Consider the following 19,965-nt stretch of genomic DNA (forward strand, 5'->3'; position numbering starts at 1 on the left):
GTTTATGGTGGAGCCGTGTGTTTATGGTGGAGCGTGTGTTTATGGTGGAGCGTGTGTTTATGGTGGAGCGTGTGTTTATGGTGGAGCGTGTGTTTATGGTGGAGCGTGTGTTTATGGTGGAGCGTGTGTTTATGGTGGAGCGTGTGTTTATGGCGGAGCGTGTGTTTATGGTGGAGCGTGTGTTTATGGTGGAGCGTGTGTTTATGGTGGAGCGTGTGTTTATGGTGGAGCGTGTGTTTATGGTGGAGCGTGTGTTTATGGTGGAGCGTGTGTTTATGGTGGAGCGTGTGTTTATGGTGGAGCGTGTGTTTATGGTGGAGCGTGTGTTTATGGCGGAGCGTGTGTTTATGGCGGAGCGTGTGTTTATGGCGGAGCGTGTGTTTATGGTGGAGCGTGTGTTTATGGTGGAGCGTGTGTTTATGGTGGAGCGTGTGTTTATGGTGGAGCGTGTGTTTATGGTGGAGCGTGTGTTTATGGTGGAGCGTGTGTTTATGGTGGAGCGTGTGTTTATGGCGGAGCGTGTGTTTATGGTGGAGCGTGTGTTTATGGTGGAGCGTGTGTTTATGGTGGAGCGTGTGTTTATGGTGGAGCGTGTGTTTATGGTGGAGCGTGTGTTTATGGTGGAGCGTGTGTTTATGGTGGAGCGTGTGTTTATGGCGGAGCGTGTGTTTATGGCGGAGCGTGTGTTTATGGTGGAGCGTGTGTTTATGGTGGAGCGTGTGTTTATGGCGGAGCGTGTGTTTATGGTGGAGCGTGTGTTTATGGTGGAGCGTGTGTTTATGGTGGAGCGTGTGTTTATGGTGGAGCGTGTGTTTATGGTGGAGCGTGTGTTTAAGGTGGAGCGTGTGTTTATGGTGGAGCGTGTGTTTATGGTGGAGCGTGTGTTTATGGTGGAGCGTGTGTTTATGGTGGAGCGTGTGTTTATGGTGGAGCGTGTGTTTATGGCGGAGCCGTGTGTTTATGGTGGAGCGTGTGTTTATGGTGGAGCGTGTGTTTATGGTGGAGCGTGTGTTTATGGTGGAGCGTGTGTTTATGGTGGAGCGTGTGTTTATGGTGGAGCGTGTGTTTATGGTGGAGCGTGTGTTTATGGTGGAGCGTGTGTTTATGGTGGAGCGTGTGTTTATGGTGGAGCCGTGTGTTTATGGTGGAGCGTGTGTTTATGGTGGAGCGTGTGTTTATGGTGGAGCGTGTGTTTATGGCGGAGCGTGTGTTTATGGCGGAGCGGTGTATTTAAGGTCGAGCGTGTATTTATGGTGGAGAGTGTATTTATGGTGGAGCGTGTGATTAAGGTGGAGCGTGTGAGTAAGTTGGAGCCGTGTGTTTATGGTGGAGCGTGTGTTTATGGTGGAGCGTGTGTTTATGGTGGAGCGTGTGTTTATGGTGGAGCGTGTGTTTATGGTGGAGCGTGTGTTTATGGTGGAGCCGTGTGTTTATGGTGGAGCCGTGTGTTTTATGGCGGAGCCGTGTAGTTTATGGCGGAGCGTGTGTTTATGGCTGGAGCGTGTGTTTATGGCTGGAGCGTGTGTTTATGGCTGGAGCCGTGTGTTTATGGTGGAGCGTGTGTTTATGAAGGAGCGTGTGTTTATGGTGGAGCGTGTGTTTATGGTGGAGCGGTGTTTAAGGTGGAGCCGTGTGTTTATGGCGAGCCGTGAGTTTATGGTGGAGCCGTGTGTTTATGGTGGAGCCTGTGTTTATGGCTGGAGCGTGTGTTTATGGCGGAGCCGTGAGTTTATGGCGGAGCGTGAGTTTATGGCGGAGCGTGTGTTTATGGCGGAGCGTGTGTTTATGGTGGAGCCGTGTGTTTCTGGCGGAGCGTGTGTTTCTGGCGGAGCCGTGTGTTTATGGCGGAGCGTGTGTTTATGGTGGAGCGTGTGTTTATGGCGGAGCCGTGTATTTATGGCGGAGCGTGTGTTTTTGGTGGAGCGTGTGTTTATGGTGGAGCGTGTGTTTATGGTGGAGCGTGTGTTTATGGTGGAGCGTGTGTTTATGGTGGAGCGTGTGTTTATGGTGGAGCGTGTGTTTATGGTGGAGCGTGTGTTTATGGTGGAGCGTGTGTTTATGGTGGAGCGTGTGTTTATGGTGGAGCGTGTGTTTATGGTGGAGCGTGTGTTTATGGTGGAACGTGTGTTTATGGTGGAACGTGTGTTTATGGTGGAGCGTGTGTTTATGGTGGAGCGTGTGTTTATGGTGGAGCGTGTGTTTATGGTGGAGCGTGTGTTTATGCTGGAGCGTGTGTTTATGGTGGAGCGTGTGTTTATGGTGGAGCGTGTGTTTATGGTGGAGCGTGTGTTTATGGTGGAGCGTGTGTTTATGGTGGAGCGTGTGTTTATGGTGGAGCGTGTGTTTATGGTGGAGCGTGTGTTTATGGTGGAGCGTGTGTTTATGGTGGAGCGTGTGTTTATGGTGGAGCGTGTGTTTATGGCGGAGCGTGTGTTTATGGTGGAGCGTGTGTTTATGGTGGAGCGTGTGTTTATGGTGGAGCGTGTGTTTATGGTGGAGCGTGTGTTTATGGTGGAGCGTGTGTTTATGGTGGAGCGTGTGTTTATGGTGGAGCGTGTGTTTATGGCGGAGCGTGTGTTTATGGTGGAGCGTGTGTTTATGGTGGAGCGTGTGTTTATGGTGGAGCGTGTGTTTATGGTGGAGCGTGTGTTTATGGTGGAGCGTGTGTTTATGGTGGAGCGTGTGTTTATGGTGGAGCGTGTGTTTATGGTGGAGCGTGTGTTTATGGTGGAGCCGTGTGTTTATGGTGGAGCGTGTGTTTATGGCGGAGCGTGTGTTTATGGTGGAGCGTGTGTTTATGGCGGAGCGTGTGTTTATGGTGGAGCGTGTGTTTATGGTGGAGCGTGTGTTTATGGCGGAGCGTGTGTTTATGGTGGAGCGTGTGTTTATGGTGGAGCGTGTGTTTATGGTGGAGCGTGTGTTTATGGTGGAGCCGTGTGTTTATGGTGGAGCGTGTGTTTATGGTGGAGCGTGTGTTTATGGCGGAGCCGTGTGTTTATGGCGGAGCGTGTGTTTATGGTGGAGCGTGTGTTTATGGTGGAGCGTGTGTTTATGGTGGAGCGTGTGTTTATGGTGGAGCGTGTGTTTATGGTGGAGCGTGTTGAGTTTATGTGGAGCGTTGTGTTTTATGGTGGAGCGTGTGTTTATGGTGGAGCGTGTGTTTATGGTGGATGTGTGTGTTTATGGCGGAGCCGTGTATTTATGGCGGAGCGTGTGTTTATGGTAGAGCGTGTGTTTATTGCAGAGCCGTGTGTTTATGGCGGAGCCGTGTGTTTAAGGCGGAGCCGTGTGTTTAAGGCGGAGCGTGTATTTTATGGTGGAGCGTTGTATTTATGTGGAGTATGTGTTTATGGCAGAGCATGTATTTATGATGGAGCGTGTATTTATGATGGAGCGTGTGTTTATGGTTGGAGCGTGTGTTTATGGTGGAAGCCATGTGTTTATGGCTGGAGTGTGTGTTTATGGTGGAGCGTTGTTGTTTAATGGTGGAGCGTGTGTTTATGGCGGAGCCGTGTATTTATGGCGGAGCCGTGTATTTATGGCGGAGCCGTGTATTTATGGTGGAACGTGTGTTTATGGTGGAACGTGTGTTTATGGTGGAACGTGTGTTTATGGTAGAGCGTGTGTTTATGGTGGAGCGTGTGTTTATGGTGGAGCGTGTGTTTATGGTGGAGCGTGTGTTTATGGCGGAGCGTGTGTTTATGGCGGAGCTGTGTATTTATGGCGGAGCATGTATTTATGGCAGAGCGTGTGTTTATGGCGGAACGTATATTTATGATGGAGCCGTGTGTTTATGGTGGAGCCGTGTGTTTATGGTGGAGCCGTGTATTTATGGTCGAGCGTGTATTTATGGTGGAGCGTGTGTTTATGGCGGTGCGTGTGTTTATGGTGGAGTATGTGTTTATGGCAGAACGTGTATTTATGATGGAGCCCTGTGTTTATGGCGGAGCCGTGTGTTTATGGCGGAGCCGTGTGTTTATGGTGGAGCCGTGTGTTTATGGTGGAGCCGTGTGCTTATGGTGGAGCCGTGTATTTATGTCGGAGCTGTGTATTTATGTCGGAGCTGTGTATTTATGGCGGAGCGTGTGTTTATGGCGGAGCGTGTGTTTATGGCGGAGCGTGTTTTTATGGCGGAGCGTGTGTTTATGGCGGAGCGTGTATTTATGGCGGAGCGTGTGTTTATGGCAGAGCGTGTGTTTATGGTAGAGCGTGTGTTTATGGTGGAACGTGTGTTTATGGTGGAGCGTGTGTTTATGGCGGAGCCGTTTATTTATGGTGGAGCGTGGGTTTATGGCGGAGCCGTGTATTTATGGTGGAGTGTGTGTTTATGGCGGAGCCATGTATTTATGGTCGAGCGTGTATTTATGGTGGTGCCGTGTTTTTATGGTGGAGCCCTGTGTTTATGGTGAGCCGTGTATTTATAGTGGAGCGTGTGTTTATGGTGGAGCCGTGTATTTATGGTGGAGCGTGTGTTTATGGTGGAACTTTTGTTTATGGTGGAACGTGTGTTTATGGTGGAGCGTGTGTTTATGGTGGAGCGTGAGTTTATGGTGTTGCGTGTGTTTATGGTCGAGCGTGTATTTATGGTGGAGCGTGTGTTTTTGGTGGAGCCTTGTATTTGTGGTGGAGCGTGTGTTTATGGTAGAGCATGTGTTTATGGTGGAACGTGTGTTTATGGCGGAGACGTGTGTTTATGGCGGTGCCGTGTGTATATGACGGAGCTGTTTGTTTATGGCGGAGCCGTGTGTTTATGGCGGAGCGTGTGTTTATGGCGGAGCTGTGTATTTATGGTAGAGCGTGTATTTATCGTAGAGCGTGTGTTTATGGTGGAACGTGTATTTATGTTGGAGCGTGTGTTTATGGTGGAACGTGTGTTTATGGTGGAACGTGTGTTTATGGTGGAGCATGTGTTTATGGTGGAGCGTGTGTTTATGCCGGAGCCGTGTGTTTATGGCGGATCCGTGTGTTTATGGCGGAGCCGTGTGTTTATGGCGGAGCCGTGTGTTTATGGCGGAGCTGTGTATTTATGGTGGAGCGTGTATTTATGTGGAGTATGTGTTTATGGCAGAGCGTGTATTTATGATGGAGCGTGTATTTATGATGGAGCGTGTGTTTATGGTGGAGCGTGTGTGTATGGTGGAGCCATGTGTTTATGGTGGAGCGTTTGTTTATGGTGGAGCGTGTGTTTATGGCGAAGCCGTGTATTTATGGCGGAGCCGTGTATTTATGGTGGAGCGTGTGCTTATGGTAGAGCGTGTGTTTATGGTGGAACGTGTGTTTATGGTGGAACGTGTGTTTATGGTGGAGCGTGTGTTTATGGTGGAGCGTGTGTTTATGGTGGAGCGTGTGTTTATGGTGGAGCGTGTGTTTATGGCGGAGCGTGTGTTTATGGCGGAGCTGTGTATTTATGGCGGAGCGTGTGTTTATGGTGGAGCGTGTGTTTATGCCGGAGCCGTGTGTTTATGGCGGAGCCGTGTGTTTATGGCGGAGCCGTGTGTTTAAGGCGGAGCTGTGTATTTATGGTGGAGCGTGTATTTATGTGGAGTATGTGTTTATGGCAGAGCGTGTATTTATGATGGAGCGTGTATTTATGATGGAGCGTGTGTTTATGGTGGAGCGTGTGTTTATGGTGGAGCCATGTGTTTATGGTGGAGTGTGTGTTTATGGTGGAGCGTGTGTTTATGGTGGAGCGTGTGTTTATGGCGGAGCCGTGTATTTATGGCGGAGCCGTGTATTTATGGCGGAGCCGTGTATTTATGGTGGAACGTGTGTTTATGGTGGAGCGTGTGTTTATGGTGGAGCGTGTGTTTATGGCGGAGCGTGTGTTTATGGTGGAGTATGTGTTTATGGCAGAACGTGTATTTATGATGGAGCCCTGTGTTTATGGCGGAGCCGTGTGTTTATGGCGGAGCCGTGTGTTTATGGTGGAGCCGTGTGTTTATGGTGGAGCCGTGTGCTTATGGTGGAGCCGTGTATTTGTGTCGGAGCTGTGTATTTATGTCGGAGCTGTGTATTTATGGCGGAGCGTGTGTTTATGGCGGAGCGTGTGTTTATGGCGGAGCGTTTGTTTATGGCGGAGCGTGTGTTTATGGCGGAGCGTGGTATTTATGGGGGAGCGTGTGTTTATGGCAGAGCGTGTGTTTATGGTAGAGCGTGTGTTTATGGTGGAACGTGTGTTTATGGTGGAGCGTGTGTTTATGGCGGAGCGGTGTATTTATGGCAGAGTGTGTGTTTATGGTAGAGCGTGTGTTTATGGTGGAACGTGTGTTTATGGTGGAGCGTGTGTTTATGGCGGAGCCGTTTATTTATGGTGGAGCGTGTGTTTATGGCGGAGCCGTGTATTTATGGTGGAGCGTGTGTTTATGGCGGAGCCGTGTATTTATTGTCGAGCGTGTATTTATGGTGGTGCCGTGTTTTTATGGTGGAGCCCTGTGTTTATGGTGAGCCGTGTATTTATAGTGGAGCGTGTGTTTATGGTGGAGCCGTGTATTTATGGTGGAGCGTGTGTTTATGGTGGAACTTTTGTTTATGGTGGAACGTGTGTTTATGGTGGAGCGTGTGTTTATGGTGGAGCGTGAGTTTATGGTGTTGCGTGTGTTTATGGTCGAGCGTGTATTTATGGTGGAGCGTGTGTTTTTGGTGGAGCCTTGTATTTGTGGTGGAGCGTTGTATTGAGTGTGTTATGGTAGAGCATGTGTTTATGGTGGAACGTGTGTTTATGGCGGAGACGTGTGTTTATGGCGGTGCCGTGTGTATATGACGGAGCTGTTTGTTTATGGCGGAGCCGTGTGTTTATGGCGGAGCGTGTGTTTATGGCGGAGCTGTGTATTTATGGTGGAGCGTGTATTATTGGTAGAGCGTGTGTTTATGGTGGAACGTGTATTTATGGTGGAGCGTGTGTTTATGGTGGAACGTGTGTTTATGGTGGAACGTGTGTTTATGGTGGAGCGTGTGTTTATGGTGGAGCGCGTGTTTATGGTGGAGCGTGTGTTTATGGCGGAGCTGTGTATTTATGGTGGAGCGTGTATTTATGGTAGAGCGTGTATTTATGGTAGAGCGTGTATTTATGGTAGAGCGTGTGTTTATGGTGGAACGTGTATTTATGATGGAGCGTGTGTTGATGGTGGAGCGTGTGTTGATGGTGGAGCGTGTGTTTATGGCGGAGCCGTGTATTTATGGTGGAGGCGTGTGTTTATGGTGGAGGCGTGTGTTTATGGTGGAGGCGTGTGTTTATGGTGGAGGCGTGTGTTTATGGTGGAGCGTGTGTTTATGGTGGAGCGTGTTTTTATGGTGGAGCGTGTGTTTATGGTGGAGCGTGTGTTTATGGCGGAGCTGTGTGTTTATGGCGGAGCCGTGTGTTTATGGCGGAGCCGTGTGTTTATGGCGGAGCCGTGTATTTATGGTGGAGCGTGTATTTATGTGGAGTATGTGCTTATGGCAGAGCGTGTATTTATGATGGAGCGTGTATTTATGATGGAGCGTGTGTTTATGGTGGAGCGTGTGTTTATGGTGGAGCGTGTGTGTATGGTGGAGCCATGTGTTTATGGTGGAGCGTGTGTTTATGGTGGAGCGTGTGTTTATGGCGAGGCCGTGTGTTTATGGCGGAGCCTTGTGTTTATGGCGGAGCCGTGTTTTTATGGCGGAGCCGTGTGTTTGTGGCGGAGCTGTGTATTTATGGTGGAGCGTGTATTTATGTGGAGTATGTGTTTATGGCAGAGCGTGTATTTATGATGGAGCGTGTATTTATGATGGAGCGTGTGTTTATGGTGGAGCGTGTGTGTATGGTGGAGCCATGTGTTTATGGTGGAGCGTGTGTTTATGGCGGAGCCGTGTGTTTATGGCGGAGCCGTGTGTTTATGGCGGAGCTGTGTATTTATGGTGGAGCGTGTACTTATGTGGAGTATGTGTTTATGGCAGAGCGTGTATTTATGATGGAGCGTGTATTTATGATGGAGCGTGTGTTTATGGTGGAGCGTGTGTGTATGGTGGAGCCATGTGTTTATGGTAGAGCGTGTGTTTATGGTGGAGCGTGTGTTTATGGTGGAACGTGTGTTTATGGTGGAACGTGTGTTTATGGTAGAGCCGTGTGTTTATGGCGGAGCCGTGTGTTTAAGGTGGAGCGTGTGTTTAAGGTGGAGCGTGTGTTTATGGCGGAGCATGTGTTTATGGCGGACCGTGTTTTTATGGCAGAGCGTGTGTTTATGGCAGAGCGTGTGTTTATGGCGGTGGGTGTGTTTAGGGCGGAGCGTGTGTTTATGGCGGAGCATGTGTTTATGGTAGAGCGTTTGCTTATGGTGGAACGTGTGTTTATGGCAGAGCCATGTGTTTATGGTGGAACGTGTGTTTATGGCAGAGCCGTGTGTTTATGGCGGAGCCGTGTGTTTATGGCGGAGCCGTGTGTTTATGGTGGAGCGTGTGTTTAAGGTGGAGCGGTGTGTTTAAGGTGGAGCCGTGTGTTTAAGGTGGAGCCGTGTGTTTATGGTGGAGCCGTGTGTTTATGGTGGAGCCGTGTGCTTATGGTGGAGCCGTGTATTTATGTCGGAGCCGTGTATTTATGGCGGAGCGTGTGTTTATGGTGGAGCGGTGTGTTTATGGTGGAGCGTGTGTTTATGGTGGAGCGTGTGTTTATGGTGGAGCGTGTGTTTATGGTGGAGCGTGTGTTTATGGTAGAGCGTGTGTTTATGGTAGAGCGTGTGTTTATGGTAGAACGTGTGTTTATGGTGGAGCGTGTATTTATGGCGGAGCCGTGTATTTATGGCGGAGCCGTGTATTTATGGTGGAGCGCGAGTTTATGGCGGAGCCGTGTATTTATGGCGGAGCCGTGTATTTATGGCGGAGGCGTGTATTTATGGTGGAGCCGTGTATTTATGGTCGAGCGTGTATTTATGGTGGAGCGTGTGTTTAAGGTGGAGCGTGTGTTTAAGGTGGAGCGTGTGTTTAGTGCGGAGCGTGTGTTTATGGCGGAGCCGTGTGTTTATGGCGGAGCCGTGTGTTTATGCAGGAGCGTGTGTTTATGCTGGAGCGTGTGTTTATGCTGGAGCCGTGAGCTTTATGCGGAGCCGTGTGTTTATGGCGGAGCGTGTGTTTCAGGTGGAGCATGATGTTTAAGGTGGAGCCGGTGTGTTTAAGGTGGAGCGTGTGTTATGGTGGAGCGTGTGTTTATGGCGGAGCCGTGTCTTTATGGCGGAGCCGTGTCTTTATGGCGGAGGGTGTGTTTATGGTGCAGCGTGTGTTTATGGTGCAGCGTGTGTTTATGGTGGAGCGTGTCTTTATGGTGGAGCGTGTGTTTATGCTGGAGCCGTGTATTTAAGGTCGAGCGTGTGTTTATGCTGGAGCGTGTGTTTATGCTGGAGCGTGTGTTTATGCTGGAGCGTGTGTTTAAGGTGGAGCGTGTGTTTAAGGCAGGAGCGTGTGTTTAATGGTGGAGCGTGTGTTTATGGCGGAGCGTGTGTTTATGGCGGAGCGTGTGTTATGGAGGAGCGTGTGTTTATGGAGGAGCCGTGTGTTATGGCGGAGCGTGTGTTTATGGGCGGAGCGTGTGTTTATGGTGGAGCGTGTGTTTATGGTGGAGCGTGTGTTTATGGCGGAGCGTGTGTTTATGGGGAGCGTGTGTTTTATGGGGAGCGTTGTGTTTATGGCGGAGCGTGTGTTTATGGCGGAGCGTGTTTTATGGGGAGCCTGTATTTATGGCAGAGCGTGTATTTATGGCAGAGCGTGTGTTTATGGTGGAGCGTGTGTTTATGGTGGAGCGTGTGTTTATGGTGGAGCGTGTGTGTATGGTGGAGCGTGTGTTTATGGTGGAGCGTGTGTTTATGGCGGAGCCGTGTGTTTATGGTGGAGCCGTGTGTTTATGGTGGAGCCGTGTGTTTATGGTGGAGCGTGTGTTTATGGCTGGAGCGTGTGTTATGGCGAGCGTGTGTTTTTGGCGGAACGTGTGTTTATGGTGGAGCGTGTGTTTATGGCGGAGCCGTGTGTTTATGGCGGAGCCGTGTATTTATGGCGGGGCGTGTGTTTATGGTGGAGCCGTGTATTTATGGTGGAGCGTGTGTTTATGGTGGAACGTGTGTTTATGGTGGAACGTGTGTTTATGGCAGAGCCGTGTGTTTATGGCGGAGCCGTGTGTTTATGGCGGAGCGTGTGTAATGGCGGAGCGTGTGTTTATGGCTGAGCGTGTGTTTATGGCGGTGGGTGTGTTTAGGGCGGATCGTGTGTTTATGGCGGAGCGTGTGTTTATGGCGGAGCGTGTGTTTATGGTGGAGCCGTGTGTTTATGGTGGAGCCGTGTATTTATGGTGGAGCATTTGTTTATGGTAGAGCGTGTGTTTATGGTGGAACGTGTGTTTATGGCAGAGCCGTGTGTTTATGGTGGAACGTGTGTTTATGGCAGAGCCATGTGTTTATGGCGGAGCCGTGTGTTTATGGCGGAGCCGTGTGTTTAAGGTGGAGCGTGTGTTTAAGGTGGAGCGTGTGTTTAAGGTGGAGCCGTGTGTTTAAGGTGGAGCCGTGTTTTTAATGTGGAGCCGTGTGTTTAAGGTGGAGCCGTGTGTTTAAGGTGGAGCCGTGTGTTTAAGGCAGAGCCGTGTATTTATGGTGGAGCCGTGTATTTATGGTGGAGCCGTGTATTTATGTCGGAGCTGTGTATTTATGGCGGAGCATGTGTTTATGGCGGAGCCGTGTATTTATGGTGGAGCGTGTATTTATGGTGGAGCGTGAGTTTATGGTGGAGCCATGTATTTATGGTGGAGCGTGTGTTTATGGCGGAGCAGTGTATTTATGGTCGAGCGTGTATTTATGGTGGAGCGTGTGTTTATGGTAGAGCGTGTGTTTATGGTGGAACGTGTGTTTATGGTGGAGCCGTGTGTTTATGGTGTAGCCGTGTATTTATGGTCGAGAGTGTATTTTTGGCAGAGCGTGTGTTTATGGCGGAGCGTGTGTTTATGGTGGAGTATGTGGTTTTGGCAGAGCGTGTATTTACGATGGAGCCGTGTGTTTAAGGTGGAGCCGTGTGTTTATGGTGGAGCCGTGTGTTTATGGTGGAGCCGTGTGCTTATGGTGGAGCCGTGTATTTATGTCGGAGCCGTGTATTTATGGCGGAGCGTGTGTTTATGGTGGAGCGGTGTGTTTATGGTGGAGCGTGTGTTTATGGTGGAGCGTGTGTTTATGGTGGAGCGTGTGTTTATGGTCGAGCGTGTGTTTATGGTAGAGCGTGTGTTTATGGTAGAGCGTGTGTTTATGGTAGAACGTGTGTTTATGGTGGAGCGTGTATTTATGGCGGAGCCGTGTATTTATGGCGGACCGTGTATTTATGGTGGAGCGCGAGTTTATGGCGGAGCCGTGTATTTATGGCGGAGCCGTGTATTTATGATGGAGTGTGTATTTATGGCGGAGCCGTGTATTTATGGTCGAGCGTGTATTTATGGTGGAGCGTGTGTTTATGGTAGAGCGTGTGTTTAAGGTGGAGCGTGTGTTTAAGGTGGAGCCGTGTGTTTATGGTGGGGCCGTGTGTTTATGTCGGAGCCGTGTGTTTATGTCGGAGCCGTGTGTTTATGTCGGAGCCGTGTGTTTATGTCATAGCGTGTGTTTATGGCGGAGCGTGTGTTTATGGCGGAGCGTGTGTTCATGGCGGAGCTTGTGTTTATGGCGGAGCGTGTATTTATGGCGGAGCCGTGTGTTTATGGCAGAGCCGTGTGTTTATGGCGGAGCCGTGTGTTTATGGCGGAGCGTATGTTTATTGCGGAGCTGTGTATTTATGGCAGAGCGTGTATTTATGGCAGAGCGTGTATTTATGGCAGAGCGTGTATTTATGGCAGAGCGTGTATTTATGATGGAGCGTGTGTTTATGTTGGAGCGTGTGTTTATGGTAGAGCGTGTGTTTAAGGTGGAGCGTTTGTTTAAGGTGGAGCCGTGTGTTTATGGTGGGGCCGTGTGTTTATGTCGGAGCCGTGTGTTTATGTCGGAGCCGTGTGTTTATGTCGGAGCGTGTGTTTATGGCGGAGCGTGTGTTTATGGCGGAGCGTGTGTTTATGGCGGAGCGTGTATTTATGGCGGAGCCGTGTGTTTATGGCTGAGCGGTGTGTTTATGGCGGAGCCGTGTGTTTATGGCGGAGCCGTGTGTTTATGGCGGAGCGTGTGTTTATGGCAGAGCCGTGTGTTTATGGCGGAGCTGTGTATTTATGGTGGAGCGTGTATTTATGTGGAGTATGTGTTTATGGCAGAGCGTGTATTTATGGCAGAGCGTGTATTTATGGCAGAGCGTGTATTTATGGCAGAGCGTGTATTTATGATGGAGCGTGTGTTTATGTTGGAGCGTGTGTTTATGTTGGAGCGTGTGTGTATGTTGGAGCGTGTGTGTATGGTGGAGCGTGTGTGTATGGTGGAGCCATGTGTTTGTGGTGGAGCCATGTGTTTGTAGTGGAGCCGTGTGTTTATGGCGGAGCGTGTGTTTATGGCGGAGCGTGTGTTTATGGCAGAGCGTGTGTTTTTGGCGGAACGTGTGTTTATGGTGGAGCGTGTGTTTATGGCGGAGCCGTGTGTTTATGGCGGAGCCGTGTATTTATGGCGGGGCGTGTGTTTATGGTGGAGCCGTGTATTTATGGTGGAGCGTGTGTTTATGGTGGAACGTGTGTTTATGGCGGAACGGTGTGTTTATGGCAGAGCCGTGTGTTTATGGCGGAGCGTGTGTTTATGGCGGAGCGTGTGTAATGGCGGAGCGTGTGTTTATGGCTGAGCGTGTGTTTATGGCGGTGGGTGTGTTTAGGGCGGATCGTGTGTTTATGGCGGAGCGTGTGTTTATGGCGGAGCGTGTGTTTATGGTGGAGCCGTGTGTTTATGGTGGAGCCGTGTATTTATGGTGGAGCATTTGTTTATGGTAGAGCGTGTGTTTATGGTGGAACGTGTGTTTATGGCAGAGCCGTGTGTTTATGGTGGAACGTGTGTTTATGGCAGAGCCATGTGTTTATGGCGGAGCCGTGTGTTTATGGCGGAGCCGTGTGTTTAAGGTGGAGCGTGTGTTTAAGGTGGAGCGTGTGTTTAAGGTGGAGCCGTGTGTTTAAGGTGGAGCCGTGTTTTTAATGTGGAGCCGTGTGTTTAAGGTGGAGCCGTGTGTTTAAGGTGGAGCCGTGTGTTTAAGGCAGAGCCATGTATTTATGGTGGAGCCGTGTATTTATGGTGGAGCCGTGTATTTATGTCGGAGCTGTGTATTTATGGCGGAGCATGTGTTTATGGCGGAGCCGTGTATTTATGGTGGAGCGTGTATTTATGGTGGAGCGTGTGTTTATGGTAGAGCGTGTGTTTAAGGTGGAGCGTGTGTTTAAGGTGGAGCGGTGTGCTTATGGTGGAGCGGTGTGTTTATGGTGGAGCCGTGTGTTTATGTCGGAGCCGTGTGTTTATGTCGGAGCCGTGTATTTATGGCGGAGCGTGTGTTTATGGTGGAGCCGTGTATTAATGGTAGAGCGTGTGTTTATGGTGGAACGTGCGTTTATGGTGGAACGTGTGTTTATGGTGGAACGTGTGTTTATGGCGGAGCCGTGTGTTTAAGGTGGAGCGTGTGTTTAAGGTGGAGCGTGTGTTTAAGGTGGAGCCGTGTGTTTAAGGTGGAGCCGTGTGTTTAAGGTGGAGCCGTGTGTTTATGATGGAGCCATGTATTTATGGTCGAGCGTGTATTTATGGTGGTGCTTGGGTTTATGGTGGAGCCGTGTATTTATGGCGGAGCGTGTGTTTATGGTGGAGCCGTGTATTAATGGTGGAGCGTGTGTTTATGGTAGAGCGTGTGTTTATCGTGGAACGTGTGTTTATGGCAGAGCCGTGTGTTTATGGCAGAGCCGTGTATTTATGGTAGAGCGTGTGTTTATGGTAGAGCGTATGTTTATGGCGGAGCGTGTGTTTATGGCGGAGCCGTGTATTTATGGCGGAGCCGTGTGCTTATGGTGGAGCCGTGTATTTATGTCGGAGCCGTGTGTTTAAGGTGGAGCTTGTGTTTAAGGTGGAGCGTGTGTTTAAGGTGGAGCCGTGTGTTTAAGGTGGAGCCGTGTGTTTATGGTGGAGCCGTGTGTTTATGGTGGAGCCGTGTATTTATGGTCGAGCGTGTATTTATGGTGGAGCGTGTGTTTATGGTGGAGCCGTGTATTTATGGCGGAGCGTGTGTTTATGGTGGAGCCGTGTATTAATGGTGGAGCGTGTGTTTATGGTAGAGCGTGTTTTTATCGTGGAACGTGTGTTTATGGCAGAGCCGTGTGTTTATGGCGCAGCCGTGTGTTTAAGGTGGTGCGTGTTTTTAAGGTGGAGCGTTTGTTTAAGGTGGAGCGTGTGTTTAAGTTGGAGCCGTGTGTTTAAGGTGGAGCCGTGTGTTTAAGGTGGAGCCGTGTGTTTAAGTTGGATCCGAGTGTTTAAGGTGGAGCCGTGTGTTTATGGTGGAGCCGTGTGTTTATGGTGGAGCCGTGTGTTTATGGTGGAGCCGTGTATTTATGGTCGAGCGTGTATTTATGGCGGAGCCGTGTATTTATGGCGGAGCCGTGTATTTATGGCGGAGCCGTGTGTTTATGGCGGAGCCGTGTGTTTATTGGAGGAGCGTGTGTTTATGATGGAGCCATGTGTTTATGGTGGAGCCATGTGTTTATGTTGGTGCGTGTGTTTATGGCGGAGCCGTGTATTTATGGCGGAGCCGTGTATTTATGGCGGAGCCGTGTGTTTATGGCGGAGCCGTGTGCTTATGGTGGAGCCGTGTGCTTATGGTGGAGCCATGTATTTATGTCGGAGCCGTGTGTTTATGGCGGAGCGTGTGTTTATGGCGGAGCGTGTGTTTATGGCGGAGCGTGTGTTTATGGCGGAGCCGTGTATTTATGGCGGAGCCGTGTATTTATGGTGGAGCATGTGTTTATGGCGGAGCCGTGTATTTATGGTAGAGCGTGTGTTTATGGTAGAGCGTGTGTTTATGGCGGAGCCGTGTGTTTAAGGTGGAGCGGTGTGTTTAAGGTGGAGCGGTGTGTTTAAGGTGGAGCCGTGTGTTTATGGCGGAGCCGTGTGTTTATGGCGGAGCCGTGTGTTTATGGCGGAGCCGTGTGTTTATGGCGGAGTGTGTGTTTATGGCGGAGCTGTGTATTTATGGCGGAGTGTGTATTTATGGTAGAGCGTGTGTTTAAGGTGGAACGTGTGTTTATGTTGGAGCGTGTGTTTATGGTGGAGCGTGTGTTTATGGCGGAGCCGTCTATTTATGGTGGAGCCGTGTGTTTATGGTGGGGCTGTGTGTTTATGGTGGAGCCGTGTGTTTATGGTGGAGCATGTGTTAATGGCGGAGCGTGTGTTTATGGCGGAGCTGTGTGTTTATGGCGGAGCTGTGTGTTTATGGCGGAGCTGTGTGTTTATGGCGGAGCGTGTGTTTATGGCGGAGCCGTGTGTTTATGGCGGAGCGTGTGTTTATGTCGGAGCTGTGTATTTATGGTGGAGCCGTGTATTTATGTGGAGTATGTGTTTATGGCAGAGCGTGTATTTATGGCAGAGCGTTTATTTATGGTGGAGCGTGTGTTTATGGTGGAGCGTGTGTTTATGGCGGAGCGTGTGTTTATGGCGGAGCGTGTGTTTATGGCGGAGCTGTGTATTTATGGCGGAGCATGTGTTTATGGCGGAGCCGTGTATTTATGGTAGAGCGTGTGTTTATGGTAGAGCGTATGTTTATGGCGGAGCCGTGTGTTTATGGTGGAGCGTGTGTTTAAGGTGGAGCAGTGTGTTTAAGGTGGAGCGGTGTGTTTAAGGTGGAGCCGTGTGTTTAAGGTGGAGCTGTGTGTTTATGGTGGAGCCGTCTGTTTATGGTGGAGCCGTCTGTTTATGGTGGAGCCGTGTGTTTATGTTGGAGCCGTGTGTTTATGGTGGAGCCGTGTTCTTATGTCGGAGCTGTGTATTTATGGCGGAGCGTGTGTTTATGGCGGAGCCGTGTATTTATGGCGGAGCCGTGTATTTATGGTGGAGCATGTGTTTATGGCGGAGCCGTGTATTTATGGTAGAGCGTGTGTTTATGGTAGAGCGTGTGTTTCAGGTGGAGCGTGTGTTTAAGGTGGAGCGGTGTGTTTAAGGTGGAGCGGTGTGTTTAAGGTGGAGCCGTGTGTTTATGGCGGAGCCGTGTGTTTATGGCGGAGCCGTGTGTTTATGGCGGAGCCGTGTGTTTATGGCGGAGTGTGTGTTTATGGCGGAGCTGTGTATTTATGGCGGAGTGTGTATTTATGGTAGAGCGTGTGTTTAAGGTGGAACGTGTATTTATGTTGGAGCGTGTGTTTATGGTGGAGCGTGTGTTTATGGCGGAGCCGTCTATTTATGGTGGAGCCGTGTGTTTATGGTGGGGCCGTGTGTTTATGGTGGAGCCGTGTGTTTATGGTGGAGCATGTGTTAATGGCGGAGCGTGTGTTTATGGCGGAGCTGTGTGTTTATGGCGGAGCTGTGTGTTTATGGTGGAGCCGTGTGTTTATGGCGGAGCCGTGTGTTTATGGCGGAGCGTGTGTTTATGTCGGAGCTGTGTATTTATGGTGGAGCGTGTATTTATGTGGAGTATGTGTTTATGGCAGAGCGTGTATTTATGGCAGAGCGTTTATTTATGGTGGAGCGTGTGTTTATGGCGGAGCGTGTGTTTATGGCGGAGCGTGTGTTTATGGCGGAGCTGTGTATTTATGGCGGAGCATGTGTTTATGGCGGAGCCGTGTATTTATGGTAGAGCGTGTGTTTATGGTAGAGCGTATGTTTATGGCGGAGCGTGTGTTTATGGCGGAGCGTGTGTTTAAGTTGGAGCGTGTGTTTAAGGTGGAGCAGTGTGTTTAAGGTGGAGCGGTGTGTTTAAGGTGGAGCCGTGTGTTTAAGGTGGAGCCGTGTGTTTATGGTGGAGCCGTCTGTTTATGGTGGAGCCGTCTGTTTATGGTGGAGCCGTGTGTTTATGTTGGAGCCGTGTGTTTATGGTGGAGCCGTGTTCTTATGTCGGAGCTGTGTATTTATGGCGGAGCGTGTGTTTATGGCGGAGCGTGTGTTTATGGTGAGCGTGTGTTTATGGTGGAAAGTGTGTTTATGGCAGAGCGTGTGTTTATGGCAGAGCATGTGTTTATGATAGAGCGTGTGTTTATGGCGGAGCGTGTGTTTATGGTGGAGCGTGTGTTTATGTCGGAGCCGTGTATTTATGGTGGAGCGTGAGTTTATGGCGGAGCCGTGTATTTATGGTGGAGCGTGTGTTTATGGCGGAGCCGTGTATTTATGGTGGAGCGTGTTTTTATGGTGGAGCGTGTGTTTATGGTAGGCGTGTGTTTATGGTGAGCATGTGTTTATGTTGGAACGTATGTTTATGGTGGAGCGTGTGTTTATGGTGGAGCCGTGTGTTTATGGTGGAGCCGTGTATTTATGGTGGAGCGTGTGTTTATGGTGGAGCCGTGTATTTATGGTGGAGCGTGTGTTTATGGTAGAGCGTCTGTTTATGGTAGAGAGTGTGTTTATGGTGGAACGTTTGTTTATGGTGGAACGTGTGTTTATGGTGGAGCGTGTGTTTATGGTGGAGCGTGTGTTTATGGTTGAGCGTGTGTTTATGGTGGAGCGTGTATTTATGGTGTAGCGTGTGTTTATGGCGGAGCTGTGTGTTTATGGTGGAGCGTGAGTTTATGGCGGAGCCGTGTATTTACGGTGGAGCGTGTGTTTATGGCGGAGCCGTGTATTTATGGTGGAGCGTGTGTTTATGGTGGAGCGTGTGTTTATGGCGGAGCCGTGTGTTTATGGCGGAGCGTGTGTTTATGGCGGAGCGTGTGTTTATGGTGGAGCCGTGTGTTTATGGCGGAGCCGTGTGTTTATGGCGGAGCTGTGTATTTATGGTGGAGCGTGTATTTATGTGGAGTATGTGTTTATGGCAGAGCATGTATTTATGGCAGAGCGTGTATTTATGGTGGAGCGTGTGTTTATGGTGGAGCGTGTGTGTATGGTGGAGCGTGTGTTTATGGCGGAGCCGTGTGTTTATGGTGGAGCCGTGTGTTTATGGTGGAGCCGTGTATTTATGGTCGAGCGTGTATTTATGGTGGAGCGTGTGTTTATGGTGGAGCTGTGTATTTATGGTGGAGCGTGTGTTTATGGTGGAGAGTGTGTTTATGGTAGAGCGTGTGTTTATGGAGGAACGTGTGTTTATGCTGGAACGTTTGTTTATGGTAGAGCGTGTGTTTATGGTGGAGCGTGTGTTTATGGTGGAGCGTGTGTTTATGGTGGAGCGTGTGATAATGGCGGAGCCGTGTATTTACGGCGGAGCCGTGTATTTATGGCAGAGCCGTGTGTTTATGGCGGAGCCGTGTGTTTATGGCGGAGCTGTGTATTTATGGCGGAGCTGTGTATTTATGGTGGAGCGTGTATTTATGGTGGAGCGTGTGTTTATGGCGGAGCGTGTGTTTATGGCGGAGCGTGTGTTTATGCTGGAGCGTGTGTTTATGCTGGAGCGTGTGTTTATGCTGGAGCGTGTGTTTAAGGTCTGGAGCGTGTGTTTATGCTGGAGCGTGTGTTTATGCTGGAGCGTGTGTTTATGCTGGAGCGTGTGTTTAAGGTGGAGCGGGTGTGTTTAAGGTGGAGCGTGTGTTTAAGGTGGAGCCGTGTGTTTAAGGTGGAGCCGTGTGTTTAAGGTGGAGCCGTGTGTTTATGGCGGAGCGTGTGGTTTATGGCGGAGCCGTGTGTTTATGGCGGAGCGTGTGTTTATGGCGGAGCGTGTGTTTATGGCGGAGCCGTGTGATTTATGGCGGAGCGGTGTGTTTATGGCGGAGCGTGTGTTTATGGCGGAGCGTGTGTTTATGGCGGAGCGGTGTGTTTATGGCGGAGCGTGTGTTTATGGCGGAGCGGTGTATTTATGGCGGAGCGTGTGTTTATGGCGGAGCCGTGTGTTTATGGCGGAGCCGTGTGTTTATGGCGGCACTGTGTATTTATGGTGGAGCGTGTATTTATGTGGAGTATGTGTTTATGGCAGAGCGTGTATTTATGGCAGAGCGTGTATTTATGGTGGAGCGTGTGTTTATGTTGGAGCGTGTGTTTATGTTAGAGCATGTGTTTATGTTAGAGCGTGTGTTTATGGTGGAACGTGTGTTTATGGTGGAAAGTTTGTTTATGGTAGAGCATGTGTTTATGGTGGAGCGTGTGTTTATGGTGGAGCGTGTGTTTATGGTGGAGCGTGTGTTTATGGTGGAGCTTGTGTTTATGGCGGAGCCGTGTATTTATGGCGGAGCCGTGTATTTATGGCGGAGCCGTGTATTTATGGCGGAGCCGTGTGTTTATGGCGAAGCCGTGTGTTTATGGCGGAGCTGTGTATTTATGGCGGAGCTTTGTATTTATGGTGGAGCGTGTATTTATGGTGGAGCGTGTATTTATGATGGAGCGTGTGTTTATGGTGGAGCGTGTGTTTATGGTGGTGCGTGTGTTTATGGTGGAGCGTGTGTTTATGGTGGAGCGTGTGTTTATGGCGGAGCGTGTGTTTATGGCGGAGCCGTGTGTTTATGGCGGAGCGTGTATTTATGGCGGAGCGTGTGTTTATGGCGGAGCGTGTGTTTATGGCGGAGCGTGTGTTTATGGCGGAGCAGTGTGTTTATGGTCGGAGCGTGTGTTTATGGTGGAGCGTGTGTTTATTGCTGGAGCGTGTGTTTATGGCGGAGCCGTGTGTTTATGGTGGAGCCGTGTGTTTATGCTGGAGCGTGTGTTTATGCTGGAGCGTGTGTTTGTGCTGGAGCGTGTGTTTATGCTGGAGCGTGTGTTTATGCTGGAGCGTGTGTTTATGGCGGAGCGTGTGTTTATGGCGGAGCGTGTGTTTATGGTGGAGCGTGTGTTTATGGTGGAGCGTGTGTTTATGGTGGAACATGTGTTTATGGTGGAGCCGTGTGTTTATGGTGGAGCCGTGTGTTTAAGGTGGAGCGGTGTGTTTATGGTGGAGCCGTGTGTTTATGGTGGAGCCGTGTGTTTATGGTGGAGCCGTGTTCTTATGTCGGAG

Source organism: Carcharodon carcharias, chromosome 8 (assembly GCF_017639515.1).
Source record: "Carcharodon carcharias isolate sCarCar2 chromosome 8, sCarCar2.pri, whole genome shotgun sequence".
Classification (NCBI taxonomy): domain Eukaryota; kingdom Metazoa; phylum Chordata; class Chondrichthyes; order Lamniformes; family Lamnidae; genus Carcharodon; species Carcharodon carcharias.